This window comes from Fukomys damarensis, unplaced genomic scaffold (assembly GCF_012274545.1).
Source record: "Fukomys damarensis isolate Sample0158 unplaced genomic scaffold, DMR_v1.0_HiC HiC_scaffold_38, whole genome shotgun sequence".
NCBI classification, from domain to species: Eukaryota; Metazoa; Chordata; class Mammalia; order Rodentia; family Bathyergidae; genus Fukomys; species Fukomys damarensis.
In genome coordinates, this window is record NW_022900950.1 from 17,362,675 (window position 1) to 17,385,797 (window position 23,123).

Genomic DNA, 23,123 nt, shown 5'->3' on the forward strand with positions numbered 1-23,123 from the left:
AATAAAGAACCTTGCCTTGGAAAGAATGCAAACAAACTTTTAAAATAGTTTCAAAAGCATTCTAGCCAGCAGAACTATTTGATGCATAAATTTTGTGTAGGGTCTCGCCACATATCCCAGTGGTAGGCCCAGCACCTGGTGGCCCTGCACTTCTATCTGTAATGGGTCCACCTCTGGGTACCTGCTCACATGTAGCAGTAACACACACTAGATTCTCACCATACTCTGCCACTGAGAGTGCACACAACAGTAGTAGGCAAAGTATAGAAAAGCCCTCTCTTCCTATTACATCCATTCTGACTCTTTAAGACTTCGACCCACAGCTATGTGTCTATTTTCATAACACATCAGAGCTGGAAAAAGAAAAGAATAGAAAACGTAAAAGTCTGTATATAAGTATAAATTATATATACTATATAGATAAGTCTGAGAAAATATACAGTATCAGAATAGAGACTAAACTGGCTTAAAATATCTGTCACCAAGAAATTCTTTTTATGAGTAACTATGAAAGAATCAGTGAAATCACTGGTAACTATATAGACTCATAATATATTTTATTTTGGGCCAGGGATTTAGCTCAGTGGTTCCACTGCCTGCTTCAAAAGCACAAGGTCCCTGAGTTCGATCCCTGGTACCAAAAAAATGAATTAATTAATTAATTTAAAATTAAAAACAAAATAATATATTTTATTTTATTATTAATATGAGCAATGATTTTCATTCTTTTTGTTTTTTATTCACTCAGGATAATGACACCATATATAGAAAGGGAAATACACACATCACTGAGTCAAATTAGATGAGAAGACTCTTGGAATTTTAAGAGCTTATGATAAGCCACACTTTTGAGACTAGCTGGATCTATTCCTTTTTATAAACATGTAATTACAGATTTTAAAAATAAACACATTTCTATCATTTTCTCTTGTTTTTAAATATCAGCCTTTAATAATTACTTAATTTCATCAATAGCACGCTCAAGTAAAAAAAATCTCTATAGAAATAGCGTCTTTGAAAAAGATTGCTTATCCTTTTTATTTTTATGTTTGCCCATTCATCTAGTTGTATGAAATGATATATGTCAGTATAATATTATCATATTACTATTACTCAATATATTCAGAAATTCTGTTTTCTTTTATGTGTGTTGTACTTTTAATGACCTAATATCATCCATTAAGATTGGAAAATAGCTTAAGGGAAGTACTGAGCTTATACTTAAGTGTTACAAACAGCTAACATTTAAGATAATCTAGTTTCATATAATAAAAAAGAAAGCTTATAAAGGGAATTTTTTAATCAAAGAAAAATGGCATTTCAAGAAATTGTGGTAAACATTTCTTCACTTCAGACTTTTAAAAAGGAAAATGGTTGATTTCTCCATTGGGAAAAAGAATATAACAATATTCAGGAAAGAGGGTGTTATGATTATGAATCAAGGCTTTCAATGCCAAGGAAATTTCTGAATAACAATTTTCTCAAGCTAAGTTTCAGGAGTACTGGCTTGTTTTTGCTTTTCTTTCTAATTTCCAGAGGTACCCAGTGTTTGCCTCTCTTTCACACTTGCAAACAATTGGTGAACTACTAACATACAACAAAGGGCATCTAAAGAAAAGGAGAAATTAATTATATTTATTTCTTTTTATTATTTTTTATAAAGTTTTCATGGAAAACATTTAAGAAAACTATTATTCATTCATTCTTCCATTTGGTGTTGTGGGATAAATATTTATTTAATTTTTCATTTAACATAGATCAGAATATTTGGATAGTAATTTGTCAGATTTTTATGATACCTGCTTAGTTTGAAATACAGTATATGCACTGACTGAAATTGTGTATTTGTTGGTTTACCGCAAACTGGGTTTTATTTGAGGTGCTGGTGCCATCTACTGGAAATAAATAAAATTAAAGATCTGTGACCATTGTTCCAAATGCAAAATTTCCAACCCAATGTAACCTTATTCCTTAAAATTTAATCTTTATAGTTCTTTATATATTCTAACTAATAGTCCTTTGAGGAGCAGCTGGTAAAGATTTTTTCCCACATTGTAAGTTTTCTCTTAGTTCTGTTGATGGTTTCTTTTGCAGTGCAGAAGCTTTTCAATAAGATGAGATCCCAGGTGTTGATTCTTTCTGCTGGTTCCCGTGCTACTGAGGATTCCAAACATAAAGACCAAATTCAAAAATGGGCATCTGAAATGAACAGACATTTTTCACACAAAGAAGTAAAACCAACAAGTAAATATATGAAAAAATGTTCCATATCACTGGTCATTCGAGAGATGCAGATGAAAACAACACTGAGATTCCACCTCACACCACAAAGAATGGCTGCGATAAAGAAATCAACCAATTACAAACATTGACGGGGTTGTGGGGAGAAAGGAACCCTTCTCCATTGTTGGTGGGAGTGCAGACTGGTGCAGCCACTATGAAATCAATATGGAGATACCTCAAAGAGCTGGGACTAGAGGTTCCATTTGACCTAGCCATTCCTCTGCTGGGTATCTTTCCAAAAGAATTAAAAGAAGCATACCAGATTGATATATGCACACCCATATTTATAGTGGCACAGTTTGTAACAGCTAAAACTTGGAAACAACCCATTTGCCCATCAGTTGGAACTGGATAAAGCAGATGTGGTTTTTCTATAAAACAGAATACTACTCAGCCATAAATAATGAGAAATTAGATTCATTCATAGGAAAATGGATACATTCTGAGGATATACTCCTAAGTGAAATAAATAAGTCACACATGTGTAAATACCAAATAGTTTCTCTGGTGTGAAAAACTATAATAGTACACAAGATCCTACTGAGATAATTAACAATGTGAAATAGGAAGAAAATGGCTCAAGGTATAGGGAAAGTGGGAAGGATAGGGGAAAGGAAATAAGGGAAAGAAAAAAAATATGATAAAATGAAAAAATGGAAATAAAGTGTTTGTAAATGGGGAGGGATGGAGGGGGTGAAGGGAGGGCAGGGACAAGGGGAAAAAATGAGAACCAAGACCTGTCATGTAAAGGTACAAGATCCCAATAATGAATGTAACTGTATTGTATACCTAAAATGTACCAATAAAACTCAATAAAAAGAAAAAAATTAATCTTTATAAAATTCTCAATTTTTTTTGTTCATGTACCTGAGAAATAGCTTCAACTTTCCATTTCAATTGGGCATTCTTAAAGCATAATTCAAGTTCTCTGGGGGATATATGACACTGCAAATACAACTTAAAAGTGTATTCAACATGCAAAGAAATTTGTACTGAATATTCTGGGAAAACAAAGATGAAGAGAACTCAGCATCTTTGCCTTCAGGATACTTGCAACTCCATGAAATGGTAGGCGGAAAGAAATAATCATAATGAAATAAAAATGCTGTAGTAAAATAATTCTCTTACACAACATAGGCAAAGATATTCTTACTGGGAATAACAAAAGGAATATTAGTTCTAAGAGATATTTTCGACAACTGCCTACTTTTCTATTCAAATCATATTACTAATTACCAGAGGTGAAACTAGAGCCCAGATAAACTAAAGTTCTTTCTATGGTTTTCCTTTCTACACAATTATTTCTTATTGATTATTTTACATTCAACAGTGTGAATCAAAAGTGTCATAAATGAAGAGAGTTAATGTCATACTGTTAATATCCAAAACAGAAAAAGCAACAAAGTTTCGAAACCTTCTCATATATTTATTCATCTATTTGTTTCGTCATTTATTAGTGTAAGGTCTGTCCTTTACAACTAGACTAAAAGACTATGTATCAGCATTTGCCAGAACATGTGGACTACACTAAATGAGAGAATGAATTCTACACTCTCTTAACATAGCAAGAAGGAAGGTATTGAATTAAGTTCGACAGATTGTCTAAGTAAAACAAATACAAGTGCATATGCATGCAATGAATAAATCTCTATAATTGATTAAAAATGTTCGGAACTTGCTTTTACATTTTTCTGGGTACACATTGAAATTCTGTGGATAATTTAGTTGTATCTAACATTAGTATCAATTAGGAATACCAAAATTATTATCAAAAGATTAACATTGCCTAAAGATATAGTCATTATCAATTTATTCCTCATATTTCTCTACTTAACTAACAATTTGGATAAGAAAATACATTAAACATCAGTGATACAAAGAGCATTCCTAAGGTAGGGGAAAATGTATTGCTCTTATCACAAAATTCACAGTGTACGGCACTGCTGTAACTATGAAGAATGAATTAATTCATTTAATACTCAAAACACGAATAAGACATAGGTATTGTTGTTAAGAGAACACCCTTAGAGAAGAACAAACTGAGGCATGTGAAGCTTAGTATGTGTGAGGCTCATAAAGTATGTGCCAAAGACCTGCCGGGGTTGCCTCAGACTCAGGGGATTTACCAACTCAAAACAATATTTATCATAATATTCAGAAGTCATGTGCTTTTTTTAGAAGCGTATAATGGAGTTTTCCAAAGGCTACATGATGTGTGATAAGTAACAGATTAAACACAGAAGTGGGTGTAAGGATCTAGCCATATTCCATTAGGCAAAACACTAGAAATTTACAAAATGTTTGAGACAGTTACATTTATTTGTATATTCTGTTAAGGTTAACACTAAAATTTTTCAAAAAGTTTAAGGTAGTTTCACCATTAATTTTTATATTCTATTAAGTAAAACACCAGAAATTTGGAAAAAATTTAAAAGAATGCCAGCATTAATTTCTTTTTGTATAAAGTTATTTTTATGACAGTACATATTCATATGATATGGAGTAGGATTATTATCATTTAGATGAGTCAATGACTTAAATTAGTTTAAATAAATAAAACAAAATAGTTTAAAGAGTTTTAATTTCTAATAGAGTAAACATCCATAGATATAACTCATTTAAATGGTCCTTTGGGAGGTCATTCAGTAATTTTTAATAGTATGATACTTTGAAATCCCCTATATCATACTCTCATAAAGTAAATTAAAAGCTACTCTTGGTGTATTACTCAATATATTTGGTTGCTTTTATGTGATTTTATAATTCTTTCTTTTATGTGTCTCAATGAAAATTACAAAGGACTGGATACCAGGGCCTTTGGAAATATCTATTCAATAAGGAACAGCTGAAATGTTTAAGCCATAATTTCATAGTTCCACCCTAATTCAGGCTGAAGCTCAATTATGTATTATTCTTTGATAAGAGTCAAGAAAAATAAGGTTGGATAGGTAAGTTGCATTAGAAAATCCCAGGTTTTGAACACCAGGAGGTATTTCTGCATGCCACAGAAAGTCAGCTAGGATTTTGAATATGAACTGGTTCCACACAGAATTTAAAAGAAGTGCATAAAATCAATTGGAAATACAAATAGAACAGAGTTGAATGGAGAAACAATGGTAGCTAAATGAATGGAATAAAAACTACTATAAGAAAGTAATGTGTTTTATTTTCAAAATTAAACAAATTTAGAAAAGACTGGAAATTACATTTAAATTTCTAATGTATATAAAAGGTTGTTATGTGAAAAATATAATTGTGTCATATTGTATAAGTCCTCTTAAGGACTTCAAATAATTTTGTTGAATTATGAAATAAATTATCTATCAATGAGTGATTTATACATTGGAATAGAATACATATAGAATTTCCACAACATCTCTTCAGAGATATATTGTAAAGATCAGTACTCTGCATGATAATTAGCTACAGTAGATATCTGATGAGGCAATATAATGAACAGTACTTAATAAAACAAACCACAGCTCAAAATATCTGAGTTCCAACCAAATTATGGCATCTGTTAACTTCCACTTCAGTAAAAGATACGCACTTTTATTTATTGTGGGAGCCCGCTGGCATTTGACATTGGAAAAGTAACTTCTTCTACCATTGAGGCATTGACACAGTCTGTGACTCTATTTGGCTTTTCTGAGATGAGGGTCTCAGCTATGCAGATGAGATTGACCTGGAGCTCTCTGTGTAATCCAGGCTGAGCTCACTGTGTAATCCAGGCTGGGTTTATTGGATTATCCAGGCTGGGTTTATGAGATTACTGGTGTTGACCTGGAGCTCACTGTAATCCAGACTGGTTTTATGGGATTACGGGCGTGCACCACCATGCCCAGCTCAAGGACTTTGGTAAATTTGACCTTTGATCTCCTCCCTAATATTGCTTGATGTTTCCTGTTGGCTTGCCTTTAAAAAGAGCTGTTTCTGTGTAATAAATCGGACCTCTTGTCTCCACACTATTGAGTGTGCTGTCCTTTCTCAATCCTCACTCCCCAACTCAGGTACGTTCGTGTTGTGACGGCCAGACCGCCACAATTTATTTATTTTTTTTTTCTGGTTTTTTGAGACAGGGTCTCCCTATGTAGTTAAGACTGACCTGGAACTCACTAGGTAGACCAGGTTGGTCTTGAACTCACAGCAATCCTCCTGCCTCAGCCTCCCGAGTGCTGGGATTACAGGCGTGAGCCACCACGCCCGGCCTAAAATACGCACTTTTAGTCTTTGTTTTCATATCTACTGTTGTTTTGTTGTTATTACTGCTGTTATTTGGGTACCAAGGATGGAAACCTGGACCTTCCACTTGAGAGGCAGGTGGTAGCAGCACTGAGCTAAATCCCTGGCCCTTTACTACGGTTTTGTAAGGATTACATTGTACAGGAGGTACATGTTGAATATAATAATATTCAACAATAGATACTTATGATGATGCTAACAATGACAATGACAACCCAAAGGCCTACCTATTACTAGAATTAATGCTAATCTCATGAGCAGTCTACTGCTTCTCATTGACTTTAGACCAAGGACTGGGAAAAGAGTAGCGAATAAATAGGTCATTTGATGTTCTTAAACTAAATGTAGAAACCCAGGTTATAATAAAAACACTGGAATTTACACTGGGAACTTCTGTACTCCCAGATCTATTTGCACAAACAACTATAAGAACAAAAGTTATATGAAGTGCTGTCCAATGATATTTTCTTAATTATTTTGGATAATTTTGTGAAGTGTTTAACAAAAGAATAATTGCAAAATGGTGGAAGTTACAGACGTTTGCAACTTTGTGATGGTCATGTTCCAAAAGGTACAGCATATACTCTGAATTTTATCCAGACAAAAATCACAAAAGAATTCATTAAAAATAAACAAAATCAAATAAAGTTAGTAATTTAATCAAGTTTTGTGGTTTACTTTCCTACATTTGACTCAAATATGTTAAAAGATAATCCTCTTTGAAAGGATTTCCTAGATTTTCCTTCTATTCTATAATGAAAAGAGGTAAGGGCATTGTATATACAGACATAAACAAAATTTCTACTTGTACACAAATACATATGCTATATATACATATCTCTAAATAGATGGATTTATTTAGGTGAAATATAGGTTTTTCAAAAATGCCTTTAGTTTTCTTCTTTCCCATAAGAAAATGCAGTAGAAAAAAGATCATTTTAGAGTGCATTATTGTCACTATCTTTCATCATATGTGAAGAGAAACAAGAAGTTAATACTGTATTACAGCAATCCGCTGTTCTGAAAAGCAGTACCATTTGGGTTCCCACAGCATATGTAACAATGCATAATAATAAGATTGCTGCTATTGAATTGAAATAAGCAGATGAATTGGCAGTAAGATTGATAACAGATATGGAAGTCTTTACCCTAATAGACACAACCACAAATAGTCATTTCCTAAGGGCACATAAAACTTGTCATTGGAGATTACTTTGCAAAAAAGAGAGAAATAACTACTGGCTGAAAAGCTGGTAACTTACCACGGCAGTCCAATGGCAAGTATGGTTCCCACTGCAAACACCAAGAAAGGAAAGTCACTGCTTATTGCAAGGGGAAAATCTGGGAAGATTTTATTGAACTTTCTTGAATTTTTATTTATTGAACTCTGATGTTAATGATATTTTAATAATCGTGGGCAATATTTACATTAGAGGACAACAGGAAAATTATCCAAGCCTTGTTAACATTTAAGAATCCATTGCTGGGGATTTAGCTGAGAGGCACAGTGCTTGATTGGCAAGAGCAAGGTCCTAAGTTCCATCCTCAGTACTAAAAAAGAAGCGAAAGAAAGATGCATCTGCGGCCAAATTTATGTAAGTGATCCTTAGGATTGAAGGACAAACATACAACCGGAAAGATTTGAAAAATTCTAAAGTTTTTCTTGGACGCAACAGCATCTACTGAAATCATTTCCTTCCACAATTTCTACCTCCCCCCAATATTTTCCTACCATAAATAAGAAATTTACAGATCAGTTAAAATTCTCCAACTAAGAATTTATTTTTAAATCATGTTATTGAAGACAGAAAATGAAGGTTAAGGGTGATATTTTGAATTTTCACCAAAAACTTGTCATTTCTGACCTTTATTAACAAAATGAAGTAAAATATGCATCAATGTTCATTCAATAGAGAACCTTTTACCACTTAGTGATACAAGAGAATTTGTCCAAAGCCAACGAAACCACCTATAGGACAGTTGCACACCTACAGAAAACAAAAATTCTACAGAAAAAAATAAAAAGAAGCATTTTCTCACAGTACAGCCAAATGTGTTTCCATGAGAAAAAACATGCAGTAATTTGTTGAAGGTCTTATTGATTGAGAAAAAAATGAATTAAGGAAAGAAAGTATGTATGACAGTAAAAACATCAAGGCGACAGAAGGTAATTTGTCTCAGTATGTCTAATTGGCAGACTCTAGGCCAGCAGAATTTAAAATTTTACTAAGTCTTTCCTTACTCATCTTCCAAATTGCTCATGACCCAAATTGAAGTCCAGTTGAACTCAAGTGACACTGAGGATGGCCTTCGCCAATTATGTCTGCTTGGGACAGGGCCAGCCTTTGATCCTCTGCCTCATTCACCAGTCAGAGACCAGATGTTGAAGATAAACTCCAGAAGGCAGCTCATGACACATAACCACCTCTTCCTCTCCACCCTACTCAAAGTAAGGACATCTCAGAGTACTCATTGAGATTTGCAGTTAACACGTTTTCCATGAGCAACAAGACATGCCTCTACACCAAGAACTGGATAGTAGCTCCTACTCCCACTCCTTGTAGAGCCATTCAGCTTTCCAAACAGCCTACTTCTAAAGATCATGAACCACAGCAAAATTCTTTTGTTTCTTTACTAAGAACTTTGCATATTGTGTTAGCTTCATCACTGCTAAGTGATTATGCCATTATTCGTGTGAAAGTTTGAATCAGAAAGTGAAAGAATTATAGTTTAGATACTATCTTAAAGTGCAGGATATTTAGAATAAAAAGTACGTTTTAAATCTATTTTCTGTTTTTAAAGTTATCTTGATTTTTCTGTTTTAGTTTTATTACCATCAAAGAGACTATGTAAGGGCTTATCATGAAGTTTTATGGAATGATAATCCTTAAGATATTATTTTATCAACATAGATTATTTAAATGTGACATGTATAAATTGTTTACATTTTATCCTACATAAGGTTACACTTATGTAACAGTATGCAAGATTTAGCATAAGCACTTTTAAAAAACCAATTTAATCATATAATGTTCTTCTGAGGTAATTATTAGTATCTGTTATTTAATATGGGGAAACTGAGCCATAGGATGGGTAAGTAACTAAGCAAGGACACACAGCTCTCTGTTGGCACAGTGAAGATTTAAACACAGTCAGTCTGGATCTTGAGCCTACCCTCTTAAATATTATACTGTACTTAGGGCCGAGGATTCAGCTCAGTGGTTCCCCTGCCTGCCTTGCAAATTCAGGGACCTGAGTTCGATCCCCAGTACCAAAAAACAAAACAAAAACAAAACATTATATTGTCCTTTACTGGGCTGTTTGAATGAAAAGGAGTAGCATCCAGCAACTGAAGCTGGTACCAACAACTACTATAGCGAGTGTCACTGTCATTAAAACCTGTATGTGGTCCTAGTCTGTATTCTTTCTGACCCTTGTAACTTCCTGTGAGGCTTTAGTATCTGGATAATCATTCACACACTTGACAAGGAAGTTTTCTAATATTACTTGTTTATTATCTGAAAAGCAATGAGGAGAAATATTCCTTCCAGTATTCATGGGTTTATTTATATGGTGTACTTCATCCTTTTCCCAACTCTTTAGAGGTTTGATCAAGTAATTTACTTTCTAGTTAAACCTTTCCTTGGTGCTGTCTGGCTTTCCAAAAATGAAGTGAATACTACAGTTTCTGAGAACGAGAGAAAGTATTCTAAATAAAAAAGGATATATACAACAGTAATATGTTATAAATTATAAAAACTTGGCCTTTTCCCACCATGACATGTCAAGGTTGTGACTGATAAATTATCAAATGCTTTTATCTCTCAAAGGTATAAAGCTGCCAAACCAGCACTAAGCAGAAGGCCGAGTTTCTACGTAAAGAAACTGTCCAGTATTCACATTTGTGAGTGATCCTCAAATAGCATCTGAGTCATGGTTCACAAGAGAAGGGGCCCCAAATTTCCCCTTGATACCGAGGCTCCCACTTATCTATGATTTATGATGAATGACTTGTTAGTCTATAAATCCACATAGCTTTGGCAACTATTACATAATTCTGTCAGCACTTAAAGTTAGACTTAAAGGTGACCAGGAAGACCCCAGCCTGGAGGTCAGAGATTGTGCTCCTGGGGAGATTTTGAAAGTGAATAGAAAAGAAGGTTTTCTCATCTGCTGCTCAAGTATCCTTTGGGGGCAGAAACTGAATCAATCATTGGTGTCTCTTGGAAATGTTGTTAAATCAGCTTTTATTCCCAGAAAAACAAAAGATACGTAAGATAGACCACATAAAGCCATATAACAGTGAAAATTTAAAATAGTGTCATAATAGCAGCATGAAACAAAAAAATATTATACATACTGATTTTGGTTTTAAAGCAGGATCAATTAAATCAAACAGAAGTCAAAAAAAGAGTTTCACTGCTATGATGTCACTATTCTTGACAATTAAAAAAATCACATTTAGTTAAGAAACAGAAAAGAAACGTAAACAATAGACTGCAAAGACATTTTTCAGTGAGACAGTTAGGAAACTGGAGGATAAAACTTATTTTTCTTATTTCTGTCCTGTTTATTAAGTAGAAAAATGTCTAAAATGATAAAGGGGGGGAAAGCTGAAAGACACAAGAGACCAACTTTCCAAATCATTTATGAACCTTTAATGAAGACAACCCTTTAGATAAATAAACAAATATCCAAAGGGGAAGAATGAAAGAAGCTTTTAAAAAAGTGAAATTTATAACTTTTTGCTATAAAATATACCACAGATATTCAAGCACAAATCTCACAGATTAGTGCACAGTTAATCTTATAGAATTAAAAGCAAAAATTACACATAAACACACACAAAGACAAAGTTAGAAGCAATTATAATATGGAAGAAAAAGCATGTTTTGAGGTACAAGAACTTTTAATAAAATCAACCTCTGCCTCTTACTAACTACAAAACATTTGCAAATCCATTAAGCACCTTGGTAATTAACCCAACAGAGTAACACGTTCAAATAAAAATATTCTGGGCCAGGGATTTAGCTCAGTTGCACTGTGCCTATCTTACCAGTGCAAGGTCCTAAGTTTGATTCCCATTAACAAAAAAACATAATAATAATAATAATAATAATAATAATAATAATTTAAATCCTTAATTCATTAAATAATTTCAAATTCTATGCTGAAGACTAGTGCATAACAATGGGATGGACAAATTTTATAATCATTTCTAGAAAAGCCCCCTTTTTAGTAAGTTCCTAATTATATTTATAAAAGATCAATATCTTAAGTGAATAGTATTTTAACCAAGTATTATTGTCCCCGAGCCTTTTGACCCACTGATACCATTCTAGCATTTACGACATCCGGTGGAGCATTCAAAAGCATTCCAATGGAACCTCTCAGGTCATCCATCAGTTACTTTGAAAATAGGCAGAACTCTGGCGAGTGACATCTGGCCAATCTCCTGACCACTTTGATCTTGTTATCAGGAACCCATCAACCACAGCAGCCACAGCCTCCATAACAGCTCGGTATGTTGAAAACATTTCTAAATTTTGTATCTCTCCAAGTATATTGCTAATTTTATACTTTCTTTTTTTTTTTCAATTTGGCTGTGAACCTCTTTTTGTACTTTTATTAGTACCTATTTCAGTATATAATGATTACATTCACTGTAGGAAATGGATACAGATACATAACACATTTTATAGACTTTCTTATGTTGGGCTGATGGAGAGAAGGTAAAGGACAGTCAGTGGAAGTAAATTGCATCTTTTTTTTTTCCAGTAACTACTCACAGACCTTCCAGAAAGATAATTTTACTTATTTCCATATAAGGTGGAATCATTGTGGTAAAGTAGGAAGAGGAGTAGACTTGGAATCAGGAGTGAGATGAAGCCCCAATCATTTAAGTGTGTGATGTGCCAGACATACATATTCTCAGGTTTAAATGTTATGCATTAAATATGATACATAGCACATCTGTGTATTTATGCATGTGTCAGGCTGTGTGTATAATTTAATGTAATACTGATAGACTCCAACCAGAGCTTGACTTCAATACTTAGTGACCATGGGAACTGGGGGAAGTTACTATATTATTTTAACCTTCAATTTCTCTTTTTAAGTAAATTATAAAATATTATATGTATCTCACAAAATTTTCCTAAGAACTGAATTGAATGAAATATTTTTTAAAGTTTGACATACTGCATAGAGCACAATAGGAACTCAATAAAATCATAATGTCTAATAGGCATTTAATATGTACAATATATACAATACACTGTTTTAAATGCTTCATAAATGTAAACTTTTAAAATCTTCATAACAATCTTTAGTTCACTTATTATTATTTTCCATCCTTTATGGATAAACTGAGAACCAGAACGGTTAAATGACTTGTGTGAAGTCACAATAAAAATGGAATGGAACTGGGCATGGTGGTGCATGCCTGTAATCCCAACACTCAGGAGGTTGAGGCAGGAGGATTACTATGAGTTCAAGACCAGCGTGGGCTACATAGCAAGTTCCAGGTCAATCACAACTACATAGTGAGTTCCAGGTCAGCTGCAACTACATAGTGAGACCCTGTCTCAAAAAACAAAACAAAACAAAAAAAGATAGAATGGTGGAATTGGCCAGGGATTTGGCTCAGTGGTTCTGCTGCCTGCCTCATAAGCACAAGGACCCGAGTTTAAACCCTGGTACCAAAAAAAAGAAAAAAAAAAGAAAAAGATGGAACTAAAATTAAAAGCCAAGCAACCTTATCCAGATTCTCTGCACCTGACCATTACGCCTCAGAGTTTATGATTCAGAGATTAGACCTGATCTAAACTCTAGCAAAAAATATTTAGGCAATTTAAAATAAACTAATATTTATCAACTTAGAGTATCAATATGCCTCCCAAGTATATTAGAGAGCTATATAGATACACCAAAGAGCCAATTACTCTGGAAGGAAAAAAAACCTATGTACAAGAAACAACTGGTCCGCTCAATAAAGATAGTTCAAGAAGAACTTACTGGAAAATATCTATTTCCAAAAGTGTGAGCTGACCATAGGAAAATGGTGAAGTATCTCCAATCACTAGTACAGAGGCCACGTACACCAGAAAAGACAAAGGGAGAAGATGTTTTGGACCACAGAAAGACAGAAGTGTGTAGAGAAAACCTCACTGAGAAATTTGGTTAAGAGAAGTGGACCACCCAAAATGGGCCTCAAGGGAGGCAGGAAATGCATTAACTGGCCTCACATTGCCCTGGGCCTCTCCTACCAAGACCCTGATTGGCAGCCAGATGTCAAGGAACCCCTTGATGTCACCATACAGAGCAGCCTGCTGGGGCAGGGAGCAGGAGGAGAGCCCTGGAAAATTCATTTTTCTAGATCTCCCAAATACTAACATTTTAGGTACCAAAACATATTTATCATTATCTCATTGGATATCTTCCTAAAATTTGTCACATTTTCTTGCCTTCTAAAAGAAGTTACCATAGTCCATAAGTATTTTTGAGGACCAATTATAAAATACTAGAACCATAGCTGGGCATAGTAGTACACGCCTGTAATCCCAGCACTCAGGAGGTTGGGGCAGGAGGATTGCAGTGCATTTGAGGCAGCCTGAGCTACATAGTTAGTTCAAGACCTGTCTCAAAAAAAAAGTCAACAAACCAAACAAATCAAATACTTCAACCGTGGAGAGCATCAGAGATGTCTGACTTCTGGCCCTATACCAGGCATCACAATGTGTGTTCCTGTCTTCTTCAGAAGGCAACTTCCAAGCACATTTTCAGGTATTACATGAAAAAGTCTTTCTGATCAAAGCTTGTAACACCATGATATTAGACCAAGCTAAACAGACTTCTTTTTTTTTTTCCCCCACAGAAAGGCATGAACAAATTTTATTTAATTAACTCAAAAGTAAACTTGAAGTGTTCTTGGAACATCCTAAAATTCCTTCTATGGTAAAAGATCAAAAGGGAAAAAAAGGCTTTATCATATTTTGATGTTTAGGGAAACTACAGCCCATCACACAGTAGCCTTCATATACTACAAATTGCAACTGAAAAATGGCTGAATCTGGACCAAAATATCATACATCACACCTAATAAATACATCATAAATCTGATACACACTGTTAGACAAATATGTTAACAACAAGCAGAATAAATACATCAATACTGACTAAAACAACAACTATAAGTTTGAAAGATCAATCATGACAGCCTTGAGGTTTAAAATAATAGAAAACTGGGACAGGGATTTAGCTTAGTGGTGCTGTGCCTGCCTCACAAGCTCAAGGTTCTGAGTTTGATCCCCGGTACCACAAAAAAACATAAACAAAAACAAACAAACAAAATAATAGAAAACCAAAGACTGGCTTATATTAAAGAAGATATTTCAGGCATTTGTGGCAAGCAAAATGAGAAGTTAATGACATTTTTATGCACCTACACACACAGATACACACACACATTTATAGCCATATAGTCTCGAAAAGTAGTCGAAAATATAATATATATTATTTGAATATCAAGAAGCATCTATATAGGTTAGAACACAGGTCAAGCACTCCTAATCTAAAAATCTGAAACTGAAATGTTCCAAAATGCAAACTTTTGGGGCACAGTACACCACAAATGGAAAATATACCTGACAAGTTGGAGTGAAAGTGTACTAAAAATATTGTATAAAATTACCTTCAGACTATTGTATAAGGTGCACATAAAACATAAAGGAAAACTTACTGGTTACAGTATTTTCAGTGAATTGTAATACTTTCTTAAATGACAGTCTTTGTATAATTCTTATTCTGCTGTAAGTAACTACACTGCACCAGAATATCTCACCCGCAATGAAGTCAACTAATTGTAACCATTCTGGGCTAAAATCCTCCCTAGCATTCTAAAAAAATCAAAATCTACTCCAGAGCTAAGTCTTTTCTGTAAGATAAAGTGTCTTGGAATGGCCGCCACCATTCTGATACATAACTTCCTTCTTCACCTTTAAATTTCCACTTCCTACCTCACGCATCACCCGTCATACAACCGGCGCACGAACAGAGGTTGTGTGTGTAAGGAATGGATGTCCAAGCGTGGCCCCCGAGTGGCTGCCATGCAGCCCACGTGATCTCCGACCCACCCACACCAGTCCCCACCATATAACCAAGCCCCTTCCCACTTTTCCTCTTCTTCGTTCCCTTTCCGCTGAGCGGGCCACCATGGCTCTCTAATAAAGATCTCTCGCAGAGCTCTGTCAGTGTGCAGAGTGATCCTTGGCAGGCGCTGGTTTCTTTCATTTTCTGTAGCCCTTCAAAAGCTCAGAGTCAGAAGCCATGGACAGACATAAACAATGATGAAACTAGGCATAAGAAATAGTTTAAAATATTTTACACTTTCCAGTGTGATGCTACCCTCTAGGAATCACTTCCTTCACGTTTCTCACTCAGCTGAACGAGACTTCAGCTGTCACTAACTTGTTTTAAGAGCAGGCACACGTGACACCAACAATCGAAGCATCCCATTCTAAACATGAAAAATTCAGTAAAATAAGAGTCTAGTGTAATTCAACTAAAGATTTATAAACTTCAAGTCAAAAACCCCACAGACATTAATTAGATTTGTAACCTGAGAAAAAGGAACCTAAATAATAATCTTTCACACAACACAGGCAAAGAAAAAAAAACAAGTACCCTCAGTGCCCCCCCCCACAAAAGCATCCCATTCTAAACATGAAAAATTCAGTAAAATAAGAGTCTAGTGTAATTCAACTAAAGATTTATAAACTTCAAGTCAAAAACCCCACAGACATTAATTAGATTTGTAACCTGAGAAAAAGGAACCTAAATAATAATCTTTCACACAACACAGGCAAAGAAAAAAAAACAAGTACCCTCAGTGCCCCCCCCCACAAAAAAAAAAATTGAGAAAAAGGAACCTAAATAATAATCTTTCACACAACACAGGCAAAGAAAAAAAAACAAGTACACTCAGTGCCCCCCCACAAAAAAAAACCCTTACCTGGACAGCCCCATGAGGCAGAAACCCTTGTTTAATGAGGACTTACATCCTGCTATCTCTGCTGACAGACTCTTTCTGGCCAAAACCACAATGTAAAGAGTGGTTTAGGATCCGATTTTGACTGTGGAACATACTGCTCCAAAAACAAAGTAATACTTAACAACTTCATTGATACCTTGCCTAACACTATTTCCCTGTTTATGCCATAATATGCACACATCCTCTGCAAATACCAAAGGGAAGAGTACTTGGTGAGTTGTCCACTGTGCCTAAGTTGGTAATGAGAAGTGGCTCTCACCCAGGTGTGTCTGGGACCGGAACACCAGTCTTCCGGACAGTAACCTTCTGAACAGGTTTGCGTGGGGGCCCCATCTCCCATAATGCAGTCTATGGAACTTGTGGGATCAGGGGTAAGGAGAAAATATTCATCTTGATAACATGAGTGTTTAAGCTACCTAAACTTTTAAGATAAACATCTATACTCTGTTCAGTTATGTTACAGTTACATGGGCCAAAAATTGTCCAGGTTCTTGTGCAGGGCAAGAACACTGCAGGGTAGTGGCAGAACAGGCAGAAGGACAAACAGAGAAAGGAAGAGGAAGGAGAACTCTCCACGACTTCCGGTATTAAAAGGTCAGATGCCTCTGGCTCCAGATGTCTCTCATTCCTTAGCTCACTGGTGTCAGAATCTGCCGCCTGGGGCATTGCACCTCCTAAACTTGGATAATCATGAGGGGTGGTGCTGTGTTCATAGTTGAATGAAGGGAAGGGAGCGGCTCCCTCAACTTCCCCATTTCTAACTGTACTAGTTATAGATTCGACCATTCTTGACCTTTGAGTAAACTCTCCGTTCCAGGAACTGAAGAGTCCCTTTCTGAGAAAAGGTGGCAGGACAAAAGGCACAGGCCTGGTATGATATGCTTAATCATCTGAGTTTGCTATGTCCCCTTCTGGTTAAAAGCTTTTCAACATCCACCACAGTTAAGGGGACTTTCAGTGGTCTGCATCCTTCTGTCCAGTTACCCGACTTGTTTTGAAGTTTTTCCACGGAGTGGACACGAATGTGTGTGCAAGCACTTCTGCCAGTGTTCCGAGGATAAGCCCTTGATACCCTAACTTTGCTGTGGTTCCCCATGTGCCTTTCAGCTCCAAGGTCTGCACCCGCTGCTCATGGGCTCACAGGTAGGATATGATTGCCGGCCACCCCTGCATGTGTGTGGCCCCAGCATTGCAGGGAGAACTCATGTCTTCCTTTCATGTGCACCATCTCCTCTTTGAAACCAGTCTCTCTGAAGAACTTGTCACACACAGGGCAGCTCCTATCTTCCACGCTGCAGGATAAACTGAACATTAGATGTTTGGGGGGCCTTGATCACTTGGAGGGCAGCTTGTCATTTCGCACACTTGGTTGCAACTAGGACTCTAGGAAAAGAGAGCAGACGGATTTCACTCACCGTATGCAAATTTGGAAATGCACAGTCATAATTAGTATTCTCTGCACCCAGTGTGAAAACTCCATAGGAGTCGCTGGTGCCGAGTGGTTCTGGGCTTTGGGGAAAAGCCTGAGTGGGTCGAAGTCTAGGCAGCAGAATCCTGTGCACCATAGCCCCTTGCGTCCCTCTCCCATCGCCACGCGTATGCGGCACTGGGTTGTGCGGGTCCAGCAGCCAGGTTCATTAGGTAGCTGGCTCCCTGGGCTTCTGGATTTCTTCAAACAAGATTTCATTGGCAATTTTATTGTTTGCTCAGAAGCATGATTAAAAGTTGAGGGTAACCTTGCTCGCACAGCTCCCTAAGATGCAGAGCTGATAGGATTGTTTAGATCAAGTAGACCTGTGCACTGCAAACCTACAGGACAACAAAGCCGCACTTTGGCCTTACCTGGGGAGTGAGAAAAGTTCCTAGAATAGTTACTTTCAAGGTTGTGTTTTTCTCTTCCCTGCACTTCCTGGCTGTTTGCCCAAAAGGCAGGGGCTTCCTTGGCTTCCAGAGTGTCAGGCCCGTTCAGCTGGCAAATACAATGTTTCTCAAACTAGGTGTTTGCATTTAAAAGGGAAGGCCCTGGGTAGATGGAGCATGCGCAGTAAAGGCTGAAGAGAAAATTTTATCTGGAGTAAGAGCAGGTGGGGCCTGGCTGTGGAGGACCGAGGCCAGGAAAGGGAGGGAGGATGTGATCTTCAGGGAGAAGAGAGCCACTTTTCCAGAGCCAGGAGGGCACCTAAGATGGGCGTCTAAGCGACCCTTCTGAGCCAGGACCAGCCCTGCCATGCGCAGTTCTTCACCCACAGAGAGGAACCGCCCCAAGGCCCATCCAGGGACCATCTGTGGATGACAGCAAAGGAGTCAGCCTGTGCCACAGTCTTGCTGTCCCTTTTGAATTAGAGCAGGGGACTAACCCTGAGGGAAGGCGTTGCAATGGAGGGGAACTTTCAGCACCTCAGGTGGAAGGGCTGGATACGGTTATGTATCTATCACTTTTGGCAAAACCTTCAAATTTAGATAAATTACAGCCGAGAGACAGTAAGTTTTAAAATATATAATGATATGAAACAGAAAAGACAACAGAAGTCAAAAGGGATATAAGCAAAACAATATTCTCAATAATAATGAATTATGAGCTGGAAGCTTCCAGAGCCTAACCAGCTTACAAAGAAGGAATTTATCTGCATTTTACACACAGGAAACTGCAGTTCAGAAAAAATTAAAATATTTTGCTTAAGGTCAACTAGTCAATTAACAGTAATAATGAAAACAGTCAAATACTGAGTTTTTACTCCAGGCCAAGTAATTTTAAGTAACTTTACCTATAATTACTTATAAGTAGAGCTGTCCCTTGGTGTCTGCAGGCGATGGGTTCTAGGACCTTGTGGATACCAGATTCTACAGATGCTCAAATCGCTTCCATAAAATGGCATAATATTTGCATATAATCTATGCAGTCTGCTCTTACTTTAAGTCATCTCTAGATTGCTTATAGTACCTAATACAATGGAAATGCTGCATAGTTATAATATTGTATTGTTCAGGGAATAAGAAGAAGAATGTATTGCACATGTTTGGCCCAAGAGTAATTTTGGGGGTGCTGGGAGCAAATTCTTGCTACCTATCCCAGGCTGGCCTGGAACTCTTAGCAATCACCTTGCCACAACCTCCGGAGTGCTGGAATTACGGGCATGTGCCACCACACCCAACATAAAAATAAATTTTAAAAAATTATTTTCTATCTATAGTTTGTTGAGTGTAAGGATACAGAATCCACAGATAGGAGGATTGATTATACATATCACACTGTACCTATAGTTACCAAGGCATTTTACTTTTTTTTTAATTTATAATTTGTTATTCTTGGAAGGCAGTACCCTTTTTATCCCAAACCTTCATTTGGCAAACAAAAGCGGGAAATATTAAGTGACTACTGTAGGTCACAGTTAATTAGTGATCAAATTAGGGTATGAACCAAGGCTGCTTGACCTGAAGTCTACGTTCTTTCTTAGCTACATTCAAAAGGTTTATTTTGAAAAGTATGTCAGGGTCAATAGGCGCTATTATGAAATAAGTGTGGTTAAAAAAAAAACAAGGAGGGGACTACTTGAAGGGGAATGATGGCATGTATCTTTTGCGACAATTAATTTTTTATTTTTTTAAAATGGACACTTTTATAAATAATGTATTATTTAATCTTCTTAGCAATTATAAGCTAGATATTCTTACTGTTCCTTGTCAGATGAAGAAGTTAAATTTCAAAAAAACTGAGACACTTACCCAAAGCCACCGAGCTGGTAAATGAGACAGTTAGTTAGTAGTCAAACACTAGCTATTACTATCCAGAGCTGAAGCTGCAGGGTACCATGCTATAAATCCCCAAAATATTTCGGCACTTTTGGGGTGGTTGTAAATCTCCTTGACCCCTGCAAAGGCTTCAAGAAATCTTGAGAACTCTTTCAAATTTAGGTGGCTATATGAAGTAGCATCTGACTTTTGTGGCTTAGTTTATTATAAGAAGATGTACTAGTGGTAACAAGCAACCAGATCTGTAAAAGATTCAAAATAGCAAATCCAACTCCAGACAACAGTTTTTCCTACCAGAAAAAACAGCTTCAGAAAAAAAAATTGGCAATACAAGTGAAGTTTCTGGATAAGGAAAACTTTGTTCTTCAATTAGGCAAGCTACATAACATACATCATTCATATGGAGTAAAATAAATACCAAAGGTACACGTACTTTTCTTAAATTTTAAAGAAAAAAAAAACCCTCCATGACAGATGAATCATAGCTATGTAAGACTTTAGAATCTTTTTATAAAGTTACCCCACTGATTTCATTGCCAAAGTATCTCCACACTAAATTTCCACATCTGGAATTCCAGAAAGCCCCATTTCCAAGAAAACCCTAACTTCCTTGAAAATATTTCAAACAGTAGGCATGTGTTTTAGAAGACAAAAGGTAAATGACAACTGTCTTGACATTAGCATCTTAGATTTTAACTGCTGATAACCTTGAATCTAGTCAAATATTACAAAGATTTTCATTCAAACAGAACAATAAAAATTCCACTAAACATTGACTCAAAGTAGATGCCTTTTTGCTGAGCCTTTGAAAGCTATATGTATCTCACTTCAGGCACAAATTTTTGTGATCATAGAATTACTTTCTTCTATGAATCACTGAAAAACAGAATTGTTCCTCCAAATTAATGTTATTCATACATTTTCATAGTAGCCTGAAGCCATTTTAGTAAAGTTCTTCCTATTAGAATGATAGTGTCATTTTCCTGAATAAAATATTTTCTTAACTTTTTTCTTAAACAATCACATTATGAACTATTTGCTTTAGTAAATATTGTTTGAATGTATCATACAAATGAATATTTAACCTAAAGTGAGATAAGTTTTTGAGTTATGACAAATTTCTAAAAGTTGCAACAGTTGGAACTTTTATCCAACTGATGTATAGCACAAAATCCACTTTAGAAATGAAAGAGAAAAAAAAAGAGGGGTAGCTGGTTTTTGGAAACACAAAGAAAAGGATCAGTGACAGATAACCAGCTATCATCTTTTTCCTTTGCTGATCTAAAATAAATATTTATTGCTCATGTGACTATCCTCTTTTTTGCTGAATCCAATTTCTAACTTGCTGAATTTCCATTGGTTTTCTCTCTGCTTTTCCTGAGTAGATCTAGAGATATTGAGGGATGCAAGAGAAATAATTTGCAGAGATTCTAGGTGGATTTCACTGGTGGCATTCTGTTAAATGAACTTGATGTCTCTCACTGTCACTGAGGAAGGAATGACTCCCAAAGATGGTAAACAGTGGCAAAAACTCAGACACTTCAGTGTCACACAGTGTGTTGAGCACAACCATTGTGACCATAAAATTGAATTTTTACCCTTAGAGATAATGTTTCATCATGATAGGCTGTCACTATTAACTGCTACTGCCATTGAATTCTTTCTTTTCTGTCTTTGTATGCCACCTGTAAAATCCAATAATCATGATTTATACTAAAAAGCTGAACTGTCTTAAATAAAAATTTACATCTGATCTATAAGTTTAAGCATGTATATGAGACATAGGAAAGTATTTTAACTCTTAAAATCCCCTAAAACATGACTTAAGTGAATATACATTATCTCCTCTATTATTAGCTATATTATTTACTAATTGATCTTCATCTATAAAGTTTGTTTTAAATTAATATGAAGTTTTCAATATAGGTAAGCATGCAATCCTGTCCTTCTAATGTGATAGGCTTTATCTCTGGATTTTGCTTGGTGACTTTAATTCTTCCTCAAAAAACATTTAAGTAAATAAAAATCTGTCTAAACTACCACTGACTTTATTCAAATGAAACTTCATGCTAAAACCTAGTGATAAAAGAATATGCAAGATTTTATTTACTAGCAATGAATATCTATATGGATATTCTCTTACAACTGCTTTAGGTTTGTAAAGCAAGAGTGTGTTCATGGAGCTAAACAAATCAATTATTTTTAAAAACCCTTAATTTTTGAAGTGTTGTACACAATCCCAAATTTCAGTGGCTTATTAAGTAAATGTTTAATTTGCTCCTTTGCACATCAGTGGCTCAGGCTTAACTGCCTAGTTGTCTCTATTCCCAGTGTAAAGAAGTATCTCCTTATGAGACAGTCTCAAACACAAATGTAGAGCAGAAAGCAAGTGGCCTACTCTACATGGCACTTAAAGCTGCTTCTTCTGTGTGGCAAATGAGATGGGATCAAAGAATGTTTAAATTTATTACAGTAAAAGACACATTGCCATTAATTCCTCTTAAACTCCCTGTCTCTTTGAACTTGAACACACTTATCCCAACATTCTTGCCACTCTGAAACAGTTCTGAAAGTCTTCTCCCATGAGTGTCTTTATAAGGCATGTTATAAGGTGAACGCTGCAGTCAGTGCTGTCCCACAGAAAGGGAGGCTCCGTAGACATTACACTGTGGCTTCCCGATCTTCACTAGATCTAGTAACCATATCCCAAAGTCTAAATTACCATGAAAGGTAAACATTTGAATTGATTCAAGACGTCGAGGAAGCCATAACAGGGTAACTAAAGACATACTTGACA

General features: G+C 35.9%; 1 long non-coding RNA gene across 2 annotated transcripts in view; it reads right to left on the reverse strand.

Annotated features, from left to right (window-relative positions):
• Positions 1 to 2,127: 2,127 nt before the first annotated feature.
• LOC104853082 overlaps positions 2,128 to 23,123 on the reverse strand; it is a 76,531-nt gene continuing 55,535 nt past the window's right edge. The window contains exons 6-7 of one of the 2 annotated variants that reach the window (XR_777678.2): positions 7,788 to 7,818; positions 2,128 to 2,157 (exon numbers count right to left, since the gene is read on the reverse strand). This is a non-coding gene — a long non-coding RNA (uncharacterized LOC104853082). Of the gene's footprint in view, positions 2,158 to 7,787; positions 7,819 to 17,606; positions 17,960 to 23,123 lie in introns of those variants that run through there. The other variant, XR_777679.2, reaches the window with a different exon arrangement.